This window comes from Oncorhynchus tshawytscha, linkage group LG16 (genome assembly GCF_018296145.1).
Source record: "Oncorhynchus tshawytscha isolate Ot180627B linkage group LG16, Otsh_v2.0, whole genome shotgun sequence".
In the NCBI taxonomy this organism is placed as follows: Eukaryota; Metazoa; Chordata; class Actinopteri; order Salmoniformes; family Salmonidae; genus Oncorhynchus; species Oncorhynchus tshawytscha.
The window spans coordinates 76,680,562-76,706,824 of record NC_056444.1 but is presented as its reverse complement, the minus strand read 5'-3'; the positions used below and the strand labels follow the sequence as shown (position 1 = coordinate 76,706,824).

Sequence of the window (26,263 nt, the reverse complement as noted above, 5' to 3'; positions counted from 1 at the left end):
TGGCCACGTCCCAAATGACACCCTATTCCCTATTTAATGCACTACTTTTGACCAGGGCTCTGGTCAAAAGTAATGTCCTATGTAGGGAATAGGGTGTCATTTGGGACAAAGCCAATGTCCTGTTTGGAGACAGGATAATCATATTACACTCGTTTCTGAGAACTCTGGGCCGTGTTACAACTTCCATCGGTAGAACATCAAAAGAGTTTGATTGAAGGTGGCATGTGAGGAGAATCTGGCACTGCTCGAGTTCTAGAGCTCTCTGGCTTCAGTTGTGACATCATGGGACACTCCATTGGCTCAGGGCCAGCTCCATGCTGGTCTACTCTGCTCAAGCAGGGAGAAAGACAATACTCCTGGTAAAACACACTTTTATCTGTGTGCTTGTGGCGTTGAAATGAAAACAGAGACAGTGTACACACACAAACACACATACTGTGTGCACACAACAAAGTCTGTTTTTGAAACATATACACACACACACACATCCTCTCTCTATCATGATTAGTCAAGTCAAATTCATTTTAAGTGCTTTTAATCGGGGTCACAAAACATGTTACATAATTCAATATTGACCTACCTACACAGGTGTGTTGAGGTGCCAGGTAAGGTGTGTTGAGGTGCCAGGTAGTTTGTAGTTACCTACCTACCTACACAGGTGTGTTGAGGTGCCAGGTAAGGTGTGTTGAGGTGCCAGGTAGTTTGTAGTTACCTACCTACCTACACAGGTGTGTTGAGGTGCCAGGTAAGGTGTGTTGAGGTGCCAGGTAGTTTGTAGTTACCTACCTACCTACACAGGTGTGTTGAGGTGCCAGGTAAGGTGTGTTGAGGTGCCAGGTAGTTTGTAGTTACCTACCTACCTACACAGGTGTGTTGAGGTGCCAGGTAGAGTGTGTAGATACCTACCTACACAGGTGTGTTGAGGTGCCAGGTAGAGTGTGTAGATACCTACCTACACAGGTTTGTTGAGGTGCCAGGTGGGGTGTGTAGATACCTACCTACACAGGTGTGTTGAGGTGCCAGGTAGAGTGTGTAGATACCTACCTACACAGGTGTGTTGAGGTGCCAGGTAGAGTGTGTAGATACCTACCTACACAGGTGTGTTGAGGTGCCAGGTAGAGTGTGTAGATACCTACCTACACAGGTGTGTTGAGGTGCCAGGTAGAGTGTGTAGATACCTACCTACACCGGTGGGTTGAGGTACCAGGTAGAGTGTGTAGATACCTACCTACACAGGTGTGTTGAGGTGCCAGGTAGAGTGTGTAGATACCTACCTACACAGGTGTGTTGAGGTACTAGGTAGAGTGTGTAGATACCTACCTACACAGGTGTGTTGAGGTGCCAGGTGGGGTGCTTAGATACCTACCTACACAGGTGTGTTGAGGTGCCAGGTGTGGTGTGTAGATACCTACCTACACAGGTGTGTTGAGGTACCAGGTAGAGTGTGTAGATACCTACCTACACAGGTGGGTTGAGGTGCCAGGTAGAGTGTGTAGATACCTACCTACACCGGTGGGTTGAGGTACCAGGTAGAGTGTGTAGATACCTACCTACACAGGTGTGTTGAGGTGCCAGGTAGAGTGTGTAGATACCTACCTACACAGGTGTGTTGAGGTACCAGGTAGAGTGTGTAGATACCTACCTACACAGGTGTGTTGAGGTGCCAGGTGGGGTGCTTAGATACCTACCTACACAGGTGTGTTGAGGTGCCAGGTGGGGTGTGTAGTAGCCTACCTACACAGGTGTGTTGAGGTGCCAGGTGGGGTGTGTAGATACCTACCTACACAGGTGTGTTTAGGTGCCAGGTGGGGTGTGTAGATACCTACCTACACAGGTGTGTTGAGGTGCCAGGTAGGGTGTGTAGATACCTACCTACACAGGTGTGTTGAGGTGCCAGGTGGGGTGTGTAGTAGCCTACCTACACAGGTGTGTTGAGGTGCCAGGTGGGGTGTGTAGTAGCCTACCTACACAGGTGTGTTGAGGTGCCAGGTGGGGTGTGTAGTTGACTACCTACACAGGTGTGTTGAGGTGCCAGGTGGGGTGTGTAGATACCTACCTACACAGGTGTGTTGAGGTACCAGGTGGGGTGTGTAGATACCTACCTACTCAGGTGTGTTGAGGTACCAGGTGGGGTGTGTAGTAGCCTTGTCACAAACCCTAAAACAGGAAGCCTGGGGAAGTTCCAGGACAGAAAGCAGCTAAAGAGGAGTCGGAACCAGGTGGAAATCAGGGCTCTCCAGATTAGTGTCGTAGGAACAACAGTGCGTGAGGACAGAAAATGCCCATCATACTGTAGGCCTATCGCTGCACTGGCAATGGATGTAATAGGATGCGGTGCTAAGTGGATTCACATAGATGATATACTGAGAGATTGGAGAGTTTACAACTAGACAAAAAGCAAAGGTTCATTTGAGAATACAAATACACAGAAACACGGACACATTACAGACTTACCCCTTCCCCTCTTTGTTGCAGGATTGTGATATGTGATTCATCCACACTTACAATAGTTCATTTTGAATAATAGTTGAACAATTAAAACAAGTTTAACACTCTAAAGAATCAACACTTCATCACTTCAAAATGTACAAATAAGCTAACTGGTATGTAAATATTAGACATCTTAGTCTAAACAACAACAGATCATGGAGTAGTAGCAAGTAGGAATTTATTACTAAAGCATCATTTCAGACAAACAGAAAAAAGGACCTGCCCCATCCAGTATAGTCATCTACACACTCACTTTACTGACAGTACAGTAGCCTACACACTCACTTTACTGACAGTATAGTAGCCTACACACTCACTTTACTGACAGTATAGTAGCCTACACACTCACTTTACTGACAGTACAGTAGCCTACACACTCACTTTACTGACAATATAGTAGCCTACACACTCACTTTACTGACAGTACAGTAGCCTACACACTCACTTTACTGACAGTATAGTAGCCTACACACTCACTTTACTGACAGTACAGTAGCCTACACACTCACTTTACTGACAGTACAGTAGCCTACACACTCACTTTACTGACAGTACAGTAGCCTACACACTCACTTTACTGACAGTACAGTAGCCTACACACTCACTTTACTGACAGTACAGTAGCCTACACACTCACTTTACTGACAGTACAGTAGCCTACACACTCACTTTACTGACAGTACAGTAGCCTACACACTCACTTTACTGACAGTACAGTAGCCTACACACTCACTTTACTGACAGTACAGTAGCCTACACACTCACTTTACTGACAGTACAGTAGCCTACACACTCACTTTACTGACAGTATAGTAGCCTACACACTCACTTTACTGACAGTACAGTAGTCTACACACTCACTTTACTGACAGTACAGTAGCCTACACACTCACTTTACTGACAGTATAGTAGTCTACACACTCACTTTACTGACAGTACAGTAGCCTACACACTCACTTTACTGACAGTACAGTAGTCTACACACTCACTTTACTGACAGTACAGTAGTCTACACACTCACTTTACTGACAGTACAGTAGCCTACACACTCACTTTACTGACAGTACAGTAGCCTACACACTCACTTTACTGACAGTACAGTAGTCTACACACTCACTTTACTGACAGTACAGTAGCCTACACACTCACTTTACTGACAGTACAGTAGCCTACACAGTAAAGTGAGTGTGTAGGCTACTGTACTGTCAGTAAAGTGAGTGTGTAGGCTACTGTACTGTCAGTAAAGTGAGTGTGTAGGCTACTGTACTGTCAGTAAAGTGAGTGTGTAGGCTACTGTACTGTCTAAGACACTGCATCCTGAGTGGCACAGCGGTCTAAGGCACTGCATCCTGAGTGGCACAGCGGTCTAAGACACTGCATTCTGAGTGGCACAGCGGTCTAAGGCACTGCATCCTGAGTGGCACAGCGGTCTAAGGCACTGCATCCCGAGTGGCACAGCGGTCTAAGGCACTGCATCCCGAGTGGCACAGCGGTCTAAGACACTGCATCCTGAGTGGCACAGCGGTCTAAGGCACTGCATCCTGAGTGGCACAGCGGTCTAAGACACTGCATTCTGAGTGGCACAGCGGTCTAAGACACTGCATCCTGAGTGGCACAGCGGTCTAAGGCACTGCATCCTGAGTGGCACAGCGGTCTAAGGCACTGCATCCTGAGTGGCACAGCGGTCTAAGACACTGCATCCTGAGTGGCACAGCGGTCTAAGGCACTGCATCCTGAGTGGCACAGCGGTCTAAGGCACTGCATCCCGAGTGGCACAGCGGTCTAAGGCACTGCATCCTGAGTGGCACAGCGGTCTAAGGCACTGCATCCTGAGTGGCACAGCGGTCTAAGGCACTGCATCCCGAGTGGCACAGCGGTCTAAGGCACTGCATCCTGAGTGGCACAGCGGTCTAAGACACTGCATCCTGAGTGGCACAGCGGTCTAAGGCACTGCATCCTGAGTGGCACAGCGGTCTAAGACACTGCATTCTGAGTGGCACAGCGGTCTAAGACACTGCATCCTGAGTGGCACAGCAGTCTAAGGCACTGCATCCTGAGTGGCACAGCGGTCTAAGGCACTGCATCCTGAGTGGCACAGCGGTCTAAGGCACTGCATCCTGAGTGGCACAGCGGTCTAAGACACTGCATTCTGAGTGGCACAGCGGTCTAAGACACTGCATTCTGAGTGGCACAGCGGTCTAAGACACTGCATCCTGAGTGGCACAGCAGTCTAAGGCACTGCATCCCGAGTGGCACAGCGGTCTAAGGCACTGCATCCTGAGTGGCACAGCGGTCTAAGACACTGCATCCTGAGTGGCACAGCGGTCTAAGGCACTGCATCCTGAGTGGCACAGCGGTCTAAGACACTGCATTCTGAGTGGCACAGCGGTCTAAGACACTGCATCCTGAGTGGCACAGCAGTCTAAGGCACTGCATCCTGAGTGGCACAGCGGTCTAAGGCACTGCATCCTGAGTGGCACAGCGGTCTAAGACACTGCATCCTGAGTGGCACAGCAGTCTAAGGCACTGCATCCTGAGTGGCACAGCAGTCTAAGGCACTGCATCCTGAGTGGCACAGCGGTCTAAGACACTGCATCCTGAGTGGCACAGCGGTCTAAGGCACTGCATCCTGAGTGGCACAGCAGTCTAAGGCACTGCATCCTGAGTGGCACAGCAGTCTAAGGCACTGCATCCTGAGTGGCACAGCGGTCTAAGACACTGCATCCTGAGTGGCACAGCGGTCTAAGGCACTGCATCCTGAGTGGCACAGCGGTCTAAGGCACTGCATCCTGAGTGGCACAGCAGTCTAAGGCACTGCATCCTGAGTGGCACAGCGGTCTAAGACACTGCATCCTGAGTGGCACAGCGGTCTAAGACACTGCATCCTGAGTGGCACAGCGGTCTAAGACACTGCATCCTGAGTGGCACAGTGGTCTAAGACACTGCATCCTGAGTGGCACAGCGGTCTAAGACACTGCATCCTGAGTGGCACAGCGGTCTAAGACACTGCATCCTGAGTGGCGCAGCAGTTTTGTAACATTTGAAAAATGTATTTACTTACTTGAATAGGTTCTCCCACTGCCTCCGTTTATTAGGGTCCTTATGGTATTTTTGATATTTTATTAGGATCCCAATTAGCTGTTGCAGAAGCAGCAGCTACTCTTCCCGGGGTTCACACAAAACAGGAAACATGACACAATACAGAACATTAATAGACAAGAACAGCAAGGAGAGAAGTACGTTTTTTTTTTTTTTTTAAAGGCACACTTAGCCTACATATCAATACATACATACAAACTATCTAGGTCAAATAGGGGAGAGGCGTAGTGCCACGAGGTGTTGCTTTATCTGTTTTGGAAACCAGGTTTGCTATTAATTTGAGCAATATGAGATGGAATGGAGTTCCATGCAATAATGGCCCTATATAATACTGCACGCTTTCTTGTACTTGTTCTGGATTTGGGAACTGTGAAAAGACCCCTGGTGGCATGTCTGGTGGAGTATGTCAGAGCTGTGTGTAAGTTGACTATGCAAACAATTTGGGATTTTCAACACATTAATGTTTCTTACAAAATAACGGGCAATCTTCACTATTTTCAGTGGTAGTATATAACACACAGCATCTGTTCTACGGGCGTGTGGGGGGAGAGTTCTTGAAATTGATCATCCAATAAAAATCTTGCGGCTGGGAGCCAGCGGTCCATTCAAACTGTTTTTCCAATCGGCAACAACGTGATTTTGGAGGTATGGCAATGTGAGACTAGGTGTGTAGTTACCTACCTACAGTACACAGGTGTGTTCGGGTAGTGCCAGGTGGGTGTGTAGTTATCTACCTACAGTACACAGGTGTGTTCGGGTAGTGCCAGGTGGGGTGTGTAGTTACCTACCTACAGTACACAGGTGTGTTCGGGTAGTGCCAGGTGGGGTGTGTAGTTGACTTAACTGAGTCAGCCTATAGTTATTCATAGATTGTGGTATTCAGGTATTCATGGTGAACAGGCAGGCCACAACAGGAAACCCCATATTGCTTACCACAGGTTGTACATGTTTAGTAACAATGTTGTGAACAAAGGGGGGATTAAGTAACGAGACAGTGTGAAAACAACAAACTAATAATAAGGACAGGAGTAAAATGTCAGTGACGCAGTAAACACATAGCGACATCTTAAACAGTATTGTATATGTACACTCTCTCTCTCTCTCTCCCTCTCTCTCTCTCTCTCTCTCTCTCTCTCTCTCTGTCTCTCTCTCCAACAACAACAGCATCAACAACAACAACAGCATCAACTACCATATAGGTTGCAAACAGTATAGTATATCTAGCCTATTGCAATGGGTCTCTCTCTCTCTCTCTCTCTCTCTCTCAAAATTCAATTCAAAGGGCTTTATTGGCATAGGAAACATATGTTTACATTTCCATCGCAAGTGAGATAAATCATAAACCAAAGTGAAATAAACAATAAAAAATTAACAGTGAACATTACAATCACAAAAGTTTAAAAGGAATAGAGACATTTCAAATGTCATATTATGGCTATGCACAGTATAAGTCTATGTACAGCCTCTCTCTCTCTGATATAGTTCATTGGTATGTATAAAAACATTGGCTCCCCTCCCCTCTGGATGTTAGCTCCTCCTCCCATCCTAGAGGACAGCTAGTTTGACCCAGGAGGAGGGGAAAATGGGAGGAGGAGAGGGAGGGAGAGTGAAGGAGGGATGGTAATAGCAGACGGAGCTTAAATTCAGTCCAGTCAGTGAGTAGTCTCTCAGAGGTAGCAGAGGAGAGAGAGACACACACGGAGCCTGGCAACTAATGGATTACTCTCAGACTGTTGTGAACTACACAGCAGCCAAATGCCATTAACCACAAGGCAAATTCAGTACTGACATATTGACACACATTTAACTACAGCCTATAACACCCTACAAGCTCTGAACACATTTAGATCACATAACATTTGAGACAGACAGTTCTAACACTGGTCTCTTGATCTACATTAGCGTAAACAGACAAACTGATTCAATGATCCCTCACACAAACACAGAGACAATGACCATGCATGGACTTCAATGTTGAATCAAAGGGACAAAGATGTGAATTGTGGTGAGGATTTGGACACCTTTGTGAAACATCACTGAAGAGGATCACAAGCAAAAGTAAGTACAGTCCCTCACCTTTTAACTCACCTCAGCGTTTAGCTACCTTTCACTTTGTCTAGTAACGGAATCTTTCAGATGTTACCGCAGCTGTCTATTTGTCTGAGCACGGCAGTTTACAACAATTGATATTCAGTGAGGTGAGTGTGTGTGTGTGTGTGTCTATGTGTGTGTGTGTGTGTGTGTGTCTGTGTGTGTGTGTGTGTGTGTGTGTGTGTGTGTGTGTGTGTGTGTGTGTGTGTGTGTGTGTGTGTGTGTGTGTGTGTGTGTGTGTGTGTGTGTGTGTGTGTGTGTGTGTGTGTGTGTGTGTGTGTGTGTGTGTGTGTGTGTGTGTGTGTGTGTGTGTGTGTGTCATAAACAGACTTTGCATACTGACAGACATGATGAGAGACATAGCCTCGACATTCAGATGTGTGTCTCTCGAAAATAAACAGAGTCATGCTATGTAAATGTCGCCAGCTTTATGTCAACACACCTGATAGACTTATCTCAGTTAGTTCATTCCTTGGTGTGTGTGTGTGTATTGATTCCTATGGGAGGTCCTGAAATATGACTGTGTATAGATCAGCTAAATCATCAGTGTGATCCATTTTGATCCATTTTGATGTTGATGGAAAATGAGTCTCTCCTTTTGTCTCTCCTTTTGTGACAAGGACATAAAGGCCAGCACGCTATATGTGCTCCGTATATCACCTTAGTCTATTGACGCACCCATGCGTCAATCTAAGTAACATAATAAAGAAGCTAGAGATTATTTTTTGTTGCATGGGCTGTGTCTGAATCCGCCACATCCGCCTATGTCAGTCTTCCACATCTGTGGTGGAAGGTGGCCAATCTACAGCGGTGTTTGTCAGACCTTAAGACATCCCAAAAAATCTTCTCACAAAAACGCCTGTATTGTCCGAATGGTTGGCCTAAAAACGAACATTGTTTTCAAACAGACTTTTAGTTAAGTACAGAAAGGCCAGCACACTACATGCTCTGTATATCACATTTGATGACATTGTTTGACCTGATGATACTCTGGATTGAAACGTTGTCATTAAGGAGGTTAAAAGTGGTACAAGGTGATATTTGTATTATTCTTTACCTTTATTTAACCAGGCAAGTCAATTAAGAACAAATTCTTATTTACTATGACAGCCCAAGAACAGTGGGTTCAGGGGCAGAATGACAGATTTTTACCTTGTCAGCTCGGGGATTTGATCTAGCAACCTTTCGGTTACTAGGCCAACGCTCTAACCACTAGGCTACCTGCCACCCCAGCTTTAAGGTGCTATGAGGTGGTATAAGGTGCTATAAGGTGGTATGAGGTGCTATAAGGTGGTATGCGGTGGGATAAGGTGGTATGAGGTGCTATACAGTGGTATAAGGTTGTATAATGTGATATGAGTTGGTATAAGGTGGTATGGGGTGGTATAAGGTGGTATAATGTTACCACAGCTGTCTGTTTGTACAAGGTGGGGTGGTATAAGGTGGTATGAGGTGCTATAAGGTGGTATGGGGTGGTATAAGGTGGTATAAGGTGGTATAATGTTACCACAGCTGTCTGTTTGTATAAGGTGAGGTGGTATTAGGTGGTATGAGGTGCTATAAGGTGATATGGGGTGGTATAAGGTGGTATATGGTGGTATGGGAGACTGCTCACGGGCATCTGCAGGAAGCCTCTAATACCCAGAAGCGCTTTGCCGACAGACGCCGCCAAACTACGCCACTCTTTCACCCTGGACAGCTTGTGTGGCTCTTTACTAGAGGCATCCGGCTCCGCCTCCCCTGCAAAAAGTTCTGTCCTCCCTTCAAGAACCCATCACATCAACCCTGTCACGTATCGCCTCCAGTTACCCCATCAGTATAAAATCTCCTCGTCCTTCCATGTGTCTCTATTGAAACCGGCCACCTCCAGTCCTCTTCATCCTCCAGTCCTCTTCATCCTCCAGTCCTCTTCATCCTCTAGTCCTCTTCACCCTCCAGTCCTCTTCATCCTCCAGTCCTCTTCATCCTACAGTCCTCTTCATCTTCCAGTCCTCTTCATCCTCCAGTCCTCTTCACCCTCCAGTCCTCTTCATCCTCCAGTCCTCTTCATCCTCCAGTCCTCTTCACCCTCCAGTCCTCTTCACTCTCCAGTCCTCTTCATCCTCCAGTCCTCTTCATCCTCCAGTCTCAACCCACAGTGTGCCCCCACCGGTGGACGTTGGAGGGGAACCTGCTTACGCCATTCAGGCCATCCTTGATTCCAAAAGCCTGAGAGACCGCATCCACTATCTAGTGGACTGGGAAGGATACGGGCCTGAAGACCGGTCCTGGGTCCCTGACTAGGACATCCTCAACCCAGAGATGATTCAGGCATTCCACCGTAACCGTCTGGACCGTCCCGCTCCCCGACCTCGGGATCGACCCCCAAACTGATCAACGCAGAATGTCGGGTCAGTCCACGACCTTGTCGAACCAGCCTGTCGGACCTCGCCCCCAAGGTAGGCGGCTGCCTCTGCTTCCCAGCCCGCCTACTCCACACTCCAGTGGTCGACAGGGGGGGGTACTGTAAGGTTCTGTATTTAATTTCTTAGTCAACCTTGTGTTTTGTTCATTGTGTTCTTGAACATAGCCCTGTACATTGATTTCACCTGTGTTAGTTACTCACCTGATCTCATCAGCTCCTTATTTAGTTGAGTTCATTCTGTTTGTGCCTTTATGAGGTATTGTTCGTTTCGACTCTACTAAGCCTTTTCCTAGCTCGTTTGTGATAACCAGTTATAGCCTTCAGTCCTAGTTTTGTTTCACCTGCCTGTTTTCCTACCTGTGTATGACAATTGCCTGCCTGTGACCACGATTCCTACCTTCTGCGAAGGCGAAATAAACACCTGCCACGCTCTGCGCATTACAATGTCACATCCGGCTGTGACTGGGAGTCCCATAGGGCTGCGCACAATTGGCCCAGCATCGTCCGGGTTTGGCCGGGGTAGGCTGCCATTGTAAATAAGAATTTGTTCTTAATAACTAACTTGCCTAGTTAAATAAAGGTTAAATAAAAAATATAAAAACTAAGGTGGTATGAAGAGTATATAGTGTGTGGACCTTTCTGTTCTTTTCATGTACACCCCTAAGCCCAGTTTTGAGATTTTTGTAGGTTTTGGTTATCACTCCAACCATTTCTCCCTACTTCCTTCCCCCTGCTGTAGGGACACTCAGAGAAAGGGCAGGACACGCGTGAGTAGGATAGGATGACCATGCACTGACAGAAAGGTGAGAGCCAAGAGAGGCAGGGAGAAAATATAGACTCACCTTGGTGTGTGGACTCACCTTGGTGTGTGGACCCACCTTGGTGTGTGTGTGTTTTATGTGTGTGTTCGTGTGTGTGTGTGTGTGTGTGTGTGTGTGTAATAATAATTATCCAGATATACACTCATAAAGTATTAATAATAGACAGACGGAGACAAGATCTAAAATGGCTTTGATGGCTTTTCATATCGTTCATCTAATAAGGAAAATAATCTTGAAAATCTTCAATCATTACATTTGATATTTATGTTGATGACCATCCTTATAAATGGATGCTTGTTATTAAGTAAGAAGGTAGTAAATTCTTTAGTAAGTAATTCTTAGTAATTCTTTATGTCAAACACCCAGATGATTCCTCTCATTTCCTTCTTGGCACACTCTACAGTATTGGTATGCATATTTTAATCAGAGGAAAAGACAGATGTTCGAATTGCTTTCTTGTTTGTGCATACTGAGCTTCCATCAGGAAAACGAATGATCGTTTAGTATCAAAGGGTGTTTCTTGTTCTGATGATTCAGTTATACTGAACAAAAATATAAACGCAGCATGCACCAATTTCATCGATTTTACTGAGTTACAGATCATATAAGGAAATATAAGGAAATTCTTAAAACGACGTAGGTAGAGAAATGAACATTCTATTCTCTGGCAACAGCTCTGGTGGACATTCCTGCAGTCAGCATGCTTGTTGCACGCTCCTTCAAAACTTGAGACATTTGTGGAATTGTGTTGTGTGACAAAACTGCACATTTTAGAGTGGTCTTTTATTGCCCCCCGCTATTTAACTTCTTATGGCTGCAGGGGCAGAATTGAGTAGCGCCCAGAGTAAACTGCCTGCTCCTCAGTCCCAGTTGCTAATATATGCATATTAGTATTATTATTGGATAGAAAACACTCTGAAGTTTCTAAAACTAAATGATGTCTGTGAGTATAACAGAACTCATATGGCAGGCAAAAACCTGAGAAAAAAATCCAACCAGGAAGTGGGAAATCTGATGTTGGTTGATTTTCAACTCAGCCCCTATTGAAGTTACAGTGGGATATTGGTCATCTTGCACTTCCTAAGGTTTCCACTAGATGTCAACCGTCTTTAGAAACTTGTTTGAGGCTGTGAAGTGGGGCTGAATGAGAGTGGATTGAGTCAGATGTCTGGCAGCAGTCAGGCGCAGAGAGCAAAAGGATGTGGGAAAAAACACGCTTTAATGTCCAGGAAAAATAACATAAACAAAAGTAGGAAAACAAATGAACAGAAATATTAACGGACAGCGCGAAACCCAAAATGCAAACAAAATACACTCTAACACAAAACAGACGAACAAGCCCGCACGAAACAGAAGCGGGCTGAACCAACTTAAATTAAATTACCCCACCCTAACAACCAAACAAGAAACAGGTGATACCAATTAGACAAAACCAAACGAACACAGGACAAAGGATCGATGATAGCTAGTAGACCGGTGACGACGACCGCCGAGCGCCACCCGAAAAAGAAGGGGAGTCACCTTCGGTAATATTCGTGACATGGACATTATCGAACAAATCAAACATTTTTTGTGGACCTGGGATTCCTGGGACTGCATTCTGATGAAGATCATCAAAGGTAAGTGAATGTTTATCTTGTTATTTCTGACTTCTGTTGACTCCAACATGGATATATGTTTTTGTTCTCTGAGCGCTGTTCTCAGATTATAGCATGGTTTGATTTTCCGCAAAGCTTTTTTGAAAGCTGACACAGCGGTTGCATTAAGGAGAAGTATATCTTTAATTCCATGTATAACACTTGTATTTTCATCAACATTTATGAGTATTTCTGTAAATTGTTGTGGCTCTCTGCAAATTCACTGGACTTTTTGGAACTACTGAACATAACGTGCCCAATGTATCCTGAGATTTTTTGATATAAATATGAACTTTACCGAACAAAACATACATGTTTTGTGTAACATTAAGTCCTATGAGTGTCATCTGATGAAGATCATCCAAGGTTAGTGATTAATTATATCTCTATTTGTGCTTTTTATGACTCCTCTCTTTGGCTGGAAAAATGGCTGTGTCTTTCTGTGGCTTGGCTCTGACCTAACATAATCGTTTGTGGTGCTTTCACTGTAATGCCTATTTGAAATCGGACACTTTGGTGATTTTAACAACAAGATTACCTTTAAAATGTTATAAGATATTTCTATGCTTGAGGAATTTTAATTATGAGATTTCTGTTGTTTTGAATTTGACGCCTTGCACTTTCACTGGCTGTTGTCATATCGATCCCGTTAAAGGGATTGCAGCCCTAAGCAGTTTTAATCAGCTTCTTGATATGCCACACCTGTTAAGTGGATGGATTATCTTGAGAAATGAGGAAGTTTCACTAACAGGGATGTAAACAAATTTGTGCACAACATTTTAAAGAAATGTTTTTTTGTGCGTATCAAACATTTCTGAGATCTTTTATTTCATCTCATGAAACACTTTACAACTTGCATTTATATTTTTGTTCAGTATACATTTGGAACTTGTGTGGATATGATCCCCAAAATCTGATAGTTTTAGAGATTTTTCCAATAGAATCCTATAGGATTTTGTGTCACCTTTATCAAAATCCTATTGTACTACTTTTATCTTATTGGAAATAAAAAAGTAATCATATTGGATGTTATACGAATCTTGCAGTCCTATAGGATTTTGTGTCACCTTTATCAGAATCCTATTGGAATCCTATTATTGGACTACTTTTTTCTCTATTGGAAATCAAAAGTAACCGATTGGATCTATATTTTTTTAACTTTTTAAAAATTTGACAAAACATGCACATACAGGTTGAAGACGGAAGTTTACATGCACTTTTGTTGGAGTCATTAAAACTCGTTTTTCAACCACACCACAAATTTCTTGTTAACAAACTATAGTTTTGGCAAGTCAGTTAGGACATCTACTTTGTGCATGACACAAGTAATTTTTCCAACAATTGTCTACAGACAGATTATTTCACTTATAATTCCAGTGGGTCAGAAGTTTACATACACTAAGTTGACTGTACCTTTAAACAGCTTGGAAAATTCCAGAAAATGATGTCAGCTTAGAAGCTTCTGATAGGCTAAATGACATCATTTGAGTCAATTGGAGGTGTACCTGTGGATGTATTTCAAGGCCTACCTTCAAACTCAGTGCCTCTTTGCTTGACATTATGGGAATATCAAAATAAATCAGTCAAGACTTCAGAAAAACAATTGTAGACCTCCACAAGTCTGGTTCATCATTGAGAGCAATTTCCAAATGCCTGAAGGTACCACGTTCATCTGTACAAACAATAGTACGCAAGTATAAACATCATGGGACCACGCAGACATCATACCGCTCAGGAAGGAGACGCGTTCTGTCTCCTAGAGATGAGCGTACTTTGGTGCGAAAAGTGCAAGTCAATCCTAGAACAACAGCAAAGGACCTTGTAAAGATGCTGAAGGAAACAGGTACAAAAGTATCTATATCCACAGTAAAATGAGTCCAATATCGACAACCTGAAAGGCCGCTCAGCAAGGAAGAAGCCACTGCTCCAAGCCCACCATGAAAAAGCCAGACTACGGTTGCAACTGCACATTGGGACAAAGATCGTACTTTTTGGAGAAATGTCCTCTGGTCTGATGAAACAAAAATAGAACTGTTTGGCCATAATGACCATCGTTATGTTTGGAGGAAAAAGGGGGAGGCTTGCAAGCCGAAGAACACCATCCCAACCGTGAATCACAGGGGTGACAGCATCATGTCGTGGGAGTGCTTTGCTGCAGGAGGGACTGGTGCACTTCACAAAATAGATGGCATCATGATGCAGGAACATTATGTGGACATAATGAAGCAACAGCTCAAGACATCAGTCAGGAAGTTAAAGCTTGGTCGCAAATGGGTCTTCCAAATGGACAATGACCCCAAGCAAACTTCCAATGTTGTGGCAAAATGGCTTAAGGACAACAAAGTCAATATATTGGAGTGGCCACCACAAAGCCCTGATCTCAATCCTATAAAGAATTTGTGAGCAGAATGGAAAAAGCATGTGCGAGCAAGGAGGCCTACAAACCTGACTCAGTTACACCAGCTCTATCAGGAGGAATGGGCCAAAATCCACATAACTTATTGTGGGAAGCTTGCGGAAGGCTACCCAAAACCCTTCACCCAAGTTAAACAATTTAAAGGCAATGCTACCAAATACTAATTGAGTGTATGTAAACTTCTGACCCACTGGGAATGTGATGAAAGAAATAAAAGCTGAAATAAATCTAATTTCACATTCTTAAAATAAAGTGGTGATCCTAACTGACCTAAGACCGGGAATGTATACAATGAGTAAATGTCAGGAATTGTGAAAACTGAGTTCAAATGTCTTTGGCTAAGGTGTATTTAAACTTCCGACTTCAACTGTACAAACAACAACATACAGACACACACAAACATCCACAGCATCACCCCTTCCCAGACTCACCTGCTCTTAACCCCATCTCACGCGCTGCCTCAAGCTGACCTGTTCACCTTGTCCGGGACCTGCTGTTTTCGACTCTCTCTCTCACTACCCCACCTGCTGTCTCGACCTCTGAATGCTCGGCAATGAAAAGCCACTTGACCTGTTGCGCCCTCTACAACCACCGTGATTAATATTTGACCCTGCTGGTCATCTATGAACGTTTGAACATGTTCAAGGCCTTCATGGCCATGTACTCTTAGAGCATGGTCCCTGCCTTTCTAGGGAGTGTTTCCTAGCCACCGTGCTTCTACATCTGCATTGCTTGTTGTTTGGAGTTTCAGGTTGGGTTTCTGTACAGCACTTGTGACATGTGCTGAGGTAAAAAGGGCTTAATGAATACATTTGATTGATTGAACCCAACTAGGGCCGGCTCCAGGCATAAGAGACATAAACGGTCGCCTAGGGCCCCACGCTGTTAAGCCCCCCAGTTAGAATAATAGAATAAACAAGGTGCAAATTAGAAATTTGTGCATCAACAATTTTTCTATTGTTATGTCAGTCACTGACAGTCAGCGAACAATGTTTTTTATTGATAAATTAGTCTAGCCAGCTGTCTACAGTTAATCATGGTACTCACTTAGTAATCATGGTCTAATACCGCCCGGTTACACAGGGGACGTGCCCAGGGGCCCTGAATTCCATGGGGCCCTCATTGATTTTATTAGTCACTCTCATTCAGATATCATTAACATGGCATAAGTCGTTGGCAAAATGTGTAGAATTGCAGGAAATGTAGATTAAAACATATATTTTTCTCTTCACCAACCGAATCTTGCTTAAGGCCCTCAAAAGACTAGAACCGGCCCTAAACCCAACAACCCCCTTGGCCTTGATGGTCTATTGTGTAAATACAAAGATGTGTGCAAGTCGAACGGTGCCAACCTGAATTGACCATGACTCAAGGAGAGAACCCTCAATGCAAATCAATCAGCTACACAACTGTGTGTAATGCGGGTCGGTGAGTAATGGCTGTATCAGTGTGTGCAATGAGGTGTTGTCGGCTCTATTAACATTTAATAGGTTGTTTTGGCAAGGTATGCTATTGTGGGACAAAGATTTCACCTGTATTGTTGCATGTCTTTAATCGTGCTATAAAGGCTGAACTGCTGAAAGGGGAGTTATAGAGAGATTGAGTGGACAGATTGATGATGTGGGAGCTACAGGATACTTCAGGAGATCAAGAGAAGCCAGCTTCTGGATTTGACTTTCACAGTATAGGCTGCATAGAGAGTGTTTTGGACATGCCGCCCTCCGCAAACCGATAATGATTAATATGGACTGAAAGTTCATTTGACTTTCAAATCGACTGGACAAGGTCACAAAAAGGCAATACAACTCCTAAGTGAGTAGTCGGGGTTCTGATAGTTTGTGGTGTGGGAGAGTTAAAGTGTAGGTGGACAGCTAGAGGACAACACCAGTCTATAATGGTAATGTTCTGTTCCCATGTGTTCCAGAACAGAATACTGATCAGAGGTTCTAGAAGTGCACGGCACCCACAGTGTGTGTCAGCGACTGAATCATCCTGGCTCAGCTGAATAATGTGTTACTGATTGGTATGTAAGTAAAGTATTTGACAATATGGAACGAGCTGAGCAGTGTAGCATACAGCCGACTGCTCCACTTTAACGCTGCTTGCTTAGTTGGTTCCCAGTACAACATGTCGTAAGACAGAAAGCTCACACACAAAAGGTTGAGCCATGCATTTTTTCCAGGGAGGCAGGCAGATAGCTCTGTTGTTGCATTTGTTGTGTGTGTGTGTGTGTGTGTGTGTGTGTGTGTGTGTGTGTGTGTGTGTGTGTGTGTGTGTGTGTGTGTGTGTGTGTGTGTGTGTGTGTGTGTGTGTGTGTGTGTGTGTGTGTGTGTGTGTGTGTGTGTGTGTGTGTGTGTGTGTGTGTGTGTGTGTGTGTGTGTGTGTGTGTGTGTGTGTGTGTGCGCGTGCGTGTTCTTAACTGACTTGCCTAGTTAAATAAAGGCAAGAAAATAAAATATTTCTTATTGGACCATCATGGTTATATGGTTACTTTGACAATGTAAGTGTCAAAAAGAAGAAGAGAAAGATGAAAAGTTGGAAAGACAGACAGACAGACGGAGACAGTCATACAGACAGACAGACATACAGACAAACGGAGACAGACATACATACATACAGACATACAGACAGACAGACAGACAGACAGACAGACAGACAGACAGACAGACAGACAGACAGACAGACAGACAGACAGACAGACGGACAGACGGACATACAGACAAACGGAGACAGACATACAGACATACAGACATACAGGCAGACAGACAGACAGACAGACAGACAGACAGACAGACAGACAGACAGACAGACAGACAGACAGACAGACAGACAGACAGACAGAGACAGACAGACAGACAGACGGAGACAGACAGACAGACAGACAGACAGACAGACAGACAGACAGACAGACAGACAGACAGACAGACAGACAGACAGACAGACAGACAGACAGACAGACAGACAGATAGATAGATAGATAGATAGATAGATAGATAGATAGATAGATAGATAGATAGATAGATAGATAGATAGATAGATGGATGGATGGATGGATGGATGGATGGATGGATGGATGATGGATGGACGGACGGACGGACGGACGGACGGACGGACGGACGGGACGGGCGGGCGGGCGGGCGGGCGGGCGGGCGGGCGGGCGGGCGGACGGACGGACGGACGGACGGACGGACAGACAGACAGACAGACAGACAGACAGACAGACAGACAGACAGACAGACAGACAGACAGACAGATAGACGGAGACAGGCAGAGACATGGACATAGACAAAGAGTGAGATGGAGACAGAGATGGTCAGGCAGGGAACACAGAGAGAGAGGTTTGAAAGTTCTTCCATTTGGCAGACAATATTTAAAAAATATATATTTTTAGCTCTGAAGTTGAACCAACCGTTTTTATGAATGCCCGTACAGTATAACTCTGTCTAATTAGTGCTACCTGCTCGCTCTGCCAACCAAACTCAAACCCACTGCTCTTCTCTGTGTGTGTCTGCGTGTTTTTCCACACGTGTGTGCCTGCGTGCATGCGTATGTGAGTATGTGAAAAGGAGACATTCACATTTCGCACATTTCACATTCAGTCTCACAGCACATTTGGCACGTGTCTCATTGAGCCTGGTCTGACAGATGGAACATGTGTGAGCGGAGACAGAGAGAGGGAGAGAAAGACAGAATATTCCTTTGGAACTTTTGTGAGTGTAATGTTTACTTCACTTTTGCTTGTTATCTATTTCACTTGCTATGGCAATGTAAACATATATTTCCCATTAAAATAAAGCCCTTTGAAATGAAATTGAATTGAACTGACAGAGAGCGAGAGAGAGAGAGCGATAAAGAGAGAAAGGCATAGAGAGGAAAACAGAGAGGAGGAGATGGTGAAAGTTGTAACCGATCCCTACAATGTTTTCTCCAGCACTGTAACTACCTGTTTGGAGTCAGGGTAAATCCCTAAGGCACTAAAAACATTTCTATAAGCTTCTGTAAGATAGAGGGAGAGGGGGAGAAAAAGAGGGAGAGGAGAGGGGGACAGAGAGGCATGTATGGAGGTGTGAAGGGGGACAGGAAAACGGATGGTTCCAGAAGGAAAGCAGGAGGCAGGGATCAGGTTTATTTGTTTTAATCAGAGTAAAAGCTGCAGCCGTTATGTCAATATCAAATCATTTCTGGGTAACAATTAAGTACCTTACTGTAATAGATTTCCTTTTAAACGGCCAAAAATAGCTATTTTTGTCGTTGCAAAAAAACGATTCTCAAGCAAGAATTTTGCTAGGACTGTCTGGGAGTGGTCTGACTGGGGAGGGGAAAATGGAAAACTAGCTGTTATTGGCAGAGAGGTTTGGAACTCTCTTTGTTATTGGTCTATTAACCAATTTACCGCAAGGTGATGTAACCATGGAAAGCCGAAACTCCCACCCATGAGAACCTGCTGATTAGAAGTTCCTGTGTAGATTTGTATTTTCAACCAGGAACTATCAAGAAATAACACTGATACATTTTTTGACACCTTTACAGTGTTAGTTAGATGTTGTACAATATGATTAAAAAAACTGAATTTGGACTTTACTGGGCCTTTAAGGTAAATAAAGGCTCTGAGGGGAGTGTGGGGCTGGGCTACAGACCATCTCACAAAATATGACGGAACAATTTCTAATTCGCACGAAGGTTGTAAATGGGATTGTTTTCTGCCAGTGAGATTAGCAGATATTGGGCTGTATGACTCCCACCTCTCTAATAACTCTATACATCAAATAATCAATGTGAAAAATTACTGATGTAAAGAGTGGTGTGTGTGTGTGTGTGTGCGTGCGTGCGTGCGTGCGTGTGTGCGTGCGGTGCAGCTCTTCACCAGATCATTCATCAGTGAAAATCATGCTTATCGTGCATTTTGTGTAACATAGAGGCAGGGTTGCACGGGAAGAGGATTTTTTATTTATTTTATTATCTGAGAACAATATGACCCAAATAGCCTCCTCTTCCTTATATAACGCCTTATATAGGTCTTTTTTACTCTTCTCTTTTACTTTAATGCAATATACAATAACATGACCAACAGTGTCAAAAGCTTTAGACAGGTCCACAAACAAAGCAGCACATTTCATTGTAGTGTCTGAAGCATTGACAAGATCATTAATAACTCCAGTGGTTGCTGTACTAGTGCTCTGCCCAGGCCTAAATCCTGACCGGTTTACATTCAAAATACATTTCTCAGATAAAAAAGGTATACATTTACCAAGGCTGCACCCTCTACAACCACTGTGATTACTATTATTTGACCCTGCTGGTCATTTATGAACATTTGAACATCTTGGCCATGTTCTGCTATAATCTCCACCCGGCACAGCCAGAAGAGGATTGGCCACCCCTCATAGCCTGGTTCCTCACTAGGTTTATTCCTAGGTTCCTGCCTTTCTAGGGAGTGTTTCCTAGCCACCGTGCTTCTACACCTGCATTGCTTGCTGTTTGGGGTTTTAGGCTGGGTTTCTGTACTTTGGGATATCAGCTGATGTAAGAAGGGCTTTTATAAATAAATACATTTGATTTGTTTGATTTGATTCGAGAAGGCAGCCTTGAAATGGGGTGATAATTCTGAAGATCCCTACTATGCCCACTCTTATGGCGCGGCAGCACAAGAGATGATTTCCATACTTCTGGAATATTTCCTGAGAACAATGTTGAATTAAAAATGTGGGTTAGTGAGCCAACAATGATGGGAGCTGCACACTGAAGCAGACCAAATCAAATCAAATGAAATGTTATTGGTCACATACACATGGTTAGCAGATGTTATTGCGAGTGTAGTGCAATGCTTATAATTCTAGACCTGAAAGTGCAGCAGTATCTAACAGGTCATATCTAACAATTCCACAACAAAACCTAATATCTAACAAATTCCACAACAAAACCTAATACACACAGTTGAGTAAAGGAATGGGATGAGAATATATAAGTATAAAATATATGGATGAGCAGTGACAGAGCGGCTAAGATGCAATAGATAGTGAAGAAGAGATAGTGAAGGATACAGTATACAGTATATACAGTGAGGGAAAAAGTATTTGATCCCCTGCTGATTTTGTACGTTTGCCCACTGACAAAGAAATTATCAGTCTATAATTTTAATGGTAAGTTTATTTGAACAGTGAGAGACAGAATAACAACAACAAAAATCCAGAAAAACGCATGTCAAAAAATTTATAAATTCGTTTGCATTTTAATCAGGGAAATATGTATTTGACCCCTCTGCAAAACATGACTTAGTACTTGGTGGCAAAACCCTTGTTGGCAATCACAGAGGTCAGATGTTTCTTGTAGTTGGCCACCAGGTTTGCACACATCTCAGGAGGGATTTTGTCCCACTCCTCTTTGCAGATCTTCTTCAAGTCCTTAAGGTTTCGAGGCTGACATTTGGCAACTCGAACCTTCAGCTCTCTCCACAGATTTTCTATGGGATTAAGTTCTGGAGACTGACTAGGCCACTCCAGGACCTTAATGTGCTTCTTCTTGAGCCACTCCTTTGTTGCCTTGGCCGTGTGTTTTGGGTCATTGTCATGCTGGAATATCCACGACCCATTTTCAATGCCCTGGCTGAGGGAAGGAGGTTATCACCCAAGATTTGACGGTACATGGCCCCGTCCATCGTCCCTTTGATGCGGTGAAGTTATCCTGTCCCCTTAGCAGAAAAACACCCCCAAAGCATTATGTTTCCACCTCCATGTTTGACGGTGGGGATGGTGTTCTTGGGGTCATAGGCAGCATTCCTCCTCTTCCATTTAGCATCTCCTGGCTTCCAGACATAGCCTACAAGCCATTTTAGTCTAATAAATCCATTTAATATAGCCTACACTAATCCATTATTTATTTTAGACAGGTCTAAAGAAGTCTGATTTGAAGAAAATGTAGTCTATTTCAGAAGAAAATAATACTCTGAGTTGTCCTTATTTTAGGTCCTGATGTGGCTATGCCAAATGGCTGTGGGCTACACTGTTGCTCCTTTGCACCCCAGTGTCTCTACTTGCACATTCATCTTCTGCACAGTGGGACGGGTGTGAGGGGTTAGGAGGTAGGGAGGGGTGAAGTGAAGAGGTAGCGAAGGGTATGCCCAGAGGGCAACAGGAGTTGCCTTATGATCGCTTATGATTCTAGATTAAATATAAAACAGGGGCCACTGGGGTCTGAGGCTCAGACATAGGCAGGCCAAGAGATTCTCTAATGAGAGAGAGAGAGAGAGAACGAGAGAGAGAGAGAGAGAGAGGGGGGGGGAGAGAGAGCACACAAAATATATATAAACATCAGTGCCACAGGTAACTTCTACAAAGCTGTGAAAATATCTGAGGGACAAGGCAAGAAGGGCCTTCTTCACCATCAAAAGGAACATAAAATTCTAATTATCAATTGTGATCTGGCTAAAAATACTAGAATCAGTTATAGAACCCATTGCCCTTCATGGTTGTGAGGTCTGGGGTCCGCTCACCAACCAAGAATTCACGAAATGGGACACCCACATCCGTGTACAACGTAAAACACCAAATAATGCATGCAGAGCAGAATTAGGCCGATATCCGCTAATTATCAAAATCGTTTTTGGCCCTAAACAGAGAGTACACTGTTTCAGAATACCTGACCACTATGACTGACCTAAAATTAAGGAAAGCTTTGATTATGTACAGACAAAGTGAGCATAGCCTGATATTGATAGAGGCCGCCGTAGGCAGACCTGGCTCTCAAGAGAAGACATGCTATGTGCAGACTGAGGTGGAAAATGAGGTGGAAACTGAGCTGCACTTCCCAACCTCCTGCCAAATGTATGACGATAATAGATACACATATTTCCCTCAGATTACACAGACCCACAAAGAAAAACAAATCCAATTTTGATAAACTCCGATATCTACTGGGTGAAATACCATAGTGTGCCATTACAGCAGCAAGATTTGCGAATGAGTATTTCTCTCTGTAATAAAGCCTTTTTGTGGGTAAAAACAAATTCTGATTGGCTGAGCCTGGCTCCCCATTGGGTCGGCCTGACTCCCAAATGGGTGGGCCTAATTGCCTTCGTCAAAGTACCCAGACAAAGCCAAACGGAGAAGGGGACAACTGGCTACTGTGTCAGTGGTTGACAGCATTGTGAAGTTCCTCTCTGACATTGAAAACACGTGTTTGTTCAACCCAGAAGTAAGACTTGAGGCTTCAGGGCTGCCTACTGCGGTGACAGGCCATGGCTTTAAGTTTACGTCCACCATGGTGCACATAACCCTCAATCTTCTCAATCCTCCAAACAAATTACTCCAGACCAAATCAACAGATCTTTACACTGGAGTCAGAGTGGTCCGCAATGTGTTCTAGTGCGTCGATAAGCTGAGGTGTGACAGCGATTTCGAAGCCATTTGGGCACAGTGCCAGTGGCACTGACTCAAACAAATGATGACATTATGTAAGTACAAATCTCAAACAATATGTGGTGGACAGTACAGTAGGCCAGCAGGACAGAGGAGTGTAAAAGCATGTTGGATGCTGTCGTTGGTGAAATGTCAGAACGATTCAGCAAATGCAACAGTCAATTGGTGGAGGCCCTGTGTGCCCTTGACCCAGAGAGTAATGACTTTCTAGATGTGAAAAATGTAAAACCACTGCTGGATCTAAGTAAAACAGACTTGATTGAAGCTGAGTTCAATGTCGCTCACTAGTTTTTGCAGACTTAAATCGCCCGCTACAGCTCCAACGAGGATAAATGGACCCCACTTGATATCCTGCAACGATTCTCTGGGCCTCTCTCCTAATCTTCCTAATTTTCCACTTTGACAAACTTGTTCAGTCAGCACAATAGAAGAATGCTACACCCGAGGAAATCTAAACTAATCCAACTGGCATTTGAGTGTGATCATACAATAAGATGTTTAGGGAGAATGGAATAATGGCAGCCTATTCTTGGTAGCCTATTGGTTGTCGTGGTTGTAAAGGGAACTGTACGTAAACGTGTTTATGGTAGGCTGGCATTGCTTCATTGATTATGTGGGTCAAATCATTGTAGTAGGCTGTAGGCTGTATCTCACTGTAGTAGGCTGTAGGCTGCATCTCACTGCAGTAGGATGTAGACTGTAGACTGCATCTCACTGTAGTAGGCTGTAGACTGTAGCCTGCATCTCATTGTAGTAGGCTGTAGGCTGCATCTCACTGTAGTAGGCTGTAGACTGTAGACTGCATCTCACTGTAGTAGGCTGTAGGCTGTAGCCTGCATCTCACTGTAGTAGGCTGAAGGCTGCATCTCACTGCAGTAGGCTGTAGGCTGTAGCCTGCATCTCACTGTAGTAGGCTGTAGGCTGTAGCCTGCATCTCACTGTAGTAGGCTGAAGGCTGCATCTCACTGCAGTAGGCTGTAGGCTGTAGCCTGCATCTCACTGTAGTAGGCTGAAGGCTGCATCTCACTGCAGTAGGCTGTAGGCTGTAGCCTGCATCTCACTGTAGTAGGCTGTAGGCTGCATCTCACTGTAGTAGGGTGCAGGCTGTATCTCACTGTAGTAAATCAAATCAAATCATATTTTATTGGTCACATACACATGGCTAGCAGATGTTAATGCGAACGTAGTGAAATGCTTGTGCTTCTAGTTCCGACCATGCAGTAATATCTAATAAGTAATCTAACACGGTAATCACGACTACCTTTTACACGCAACTGTAAAGGAATGACTAAGAATATGTAGAAAAAATATATGGATGAGCGATGGCCGAACGGCATAGGCAAGATGCAGTAGATGGTATAGAGTACAGTATATACATATGAGATGAGTAATGTAGGGTATGTAAACATTATATAAAGTGGCATTGTTTAAAGTGACTAGTGATACATTTATTACATCCAGTGTGTAATTATTAAAGTGGCTAGAGATGAATCAGTATGTTGGCAGCAGCCACTCAATGTCAGTGGTGGCTGTTTATCAGTCTGATGGCCTTGAGATAGAAGCTGTTTGTCCCGTCAATGTAGATAAGGGGGTGCTCCCTCTGCTGTTTCCTGAAGTCCACAATCATCTCCTTTGTTTTGTTGATATTGAATGTGAAGTTATTTTCCTGACACTTCACTCCGAGGGCCCTCACCTCCTCCCTGTAGGCTGTCTCGTCGTTGTTGATAATCAAGCCTACCACTGTAGTGTCGTCTGCAAACTTGATGATTGAGTTGGAGGCGTGCATGGCCATGCAGTCATGGGTTAACAGGGAGTACAGGAGAGGGCTGAGAACGCACCCTTGTGGGGCCCCACTGTTGAGGATCATCAGGGTGGAGATGTTGTTTCCTACCTTCACCACCTGGGGGTGTCCCGTCAGAAAGTCCAGGACCCAGTTGCACAGGGCGGGGTCGAGACCCAGGGTCTCAAGATTAATGACGAGTTTGGAGGGTACTATGTTGTTGAATGCTGAGCTGTAGTCGATGAACAGCATTCTTACATAGGTATTCCTCTTGTCCAGATGGGATAGGGCAGTGTGATTGCGATTGCGTTGTCTGTGGACCTATTGGGGCGGTAAGCAAATTGGAGTGGGTCTAGGGTGTCAGGTAGGGTGGAGGTGATATGATCCTTGACTAGTCTCTCAAAGCACTTCATGATGACAGAAGTGAGTGCTACGGGGCGATAGTCGTTTAGGTCAGTTACCTTAGCTTTCTTGGGAACAGGATCAATGGTGGCCCTCTTGAAGCATGCGGGAACAGCCTATTGTAGTAGGCTGTAGAATGTATCTCACTGTTGTAGGCTGTATCTCACTGTAGTAGGCTGTATCTCACTGTAGTAGGCTGTCGGCTGTAGGCTGCATCTCATTGCAGTAGGCTGTGGGTTGCATCTCACTGTAGTAGGCTGTAGGCTGCATGCATCTCACTGTAGTAGGCTGTATCTCACTGCAGAGGCTGTAGGCTGCATCTCGCTGTAGTAGGCTGTATCTCACTGTAGTAGGCTGTATCTCACTGCAGTAGGCTGTAGGCTGTATCTTAATCTAGTAGGCTGTATCTCACTGTAGTAGGCTGTAGGCTGTATCTCACTGTAATAGGCTGTAGGCTGTATCTCACTGTAGTAGGATGTAGGCTGTATCTCATTGCAGTAGGCTGTGGGTTGCATCTCACTGTAGTAGGCTGTTGGCTGCATGCATTTCACTGAAGTAGGCTGTATCTCACTCCTGTAGGCTGTAGGCTGCATCTCACTGTAGTAGGCTGTATCTCACTGTAGTAGGCTGTCGGCTGTAGGCTGCATCTCATTGCAGTAGGCTGTGGGTTGCATCTCACTGTAGTAGGCTGTAGGCTGCATGCATCTCA

The 26,263-nt window shown here is 44.5% G+C and overlaps 1 protein-coding gene across 1 annotated transcript in view; it reads left to right on the top strand.

Annotated features, from left to right (window-relative positions):
- The first annotated feature begins 7,256 nt into the window (after positions 1-7,256).
- LOC112215238 (vasopressin V2 receptor) overlaps positions 7,257-26,263 on the top strand; it is a 72,298-nt gene continuing 53,291 nt past the window's right edge. The window contains exon 1 of the mRNA XM_042299664.1: positions 7,257-7,647. The gene's annotated coding sequence lies outside the window, so the exon portion shown is untranslated. The remainder of the gene's footprint in view (positions 7,648-26,263) is intronic.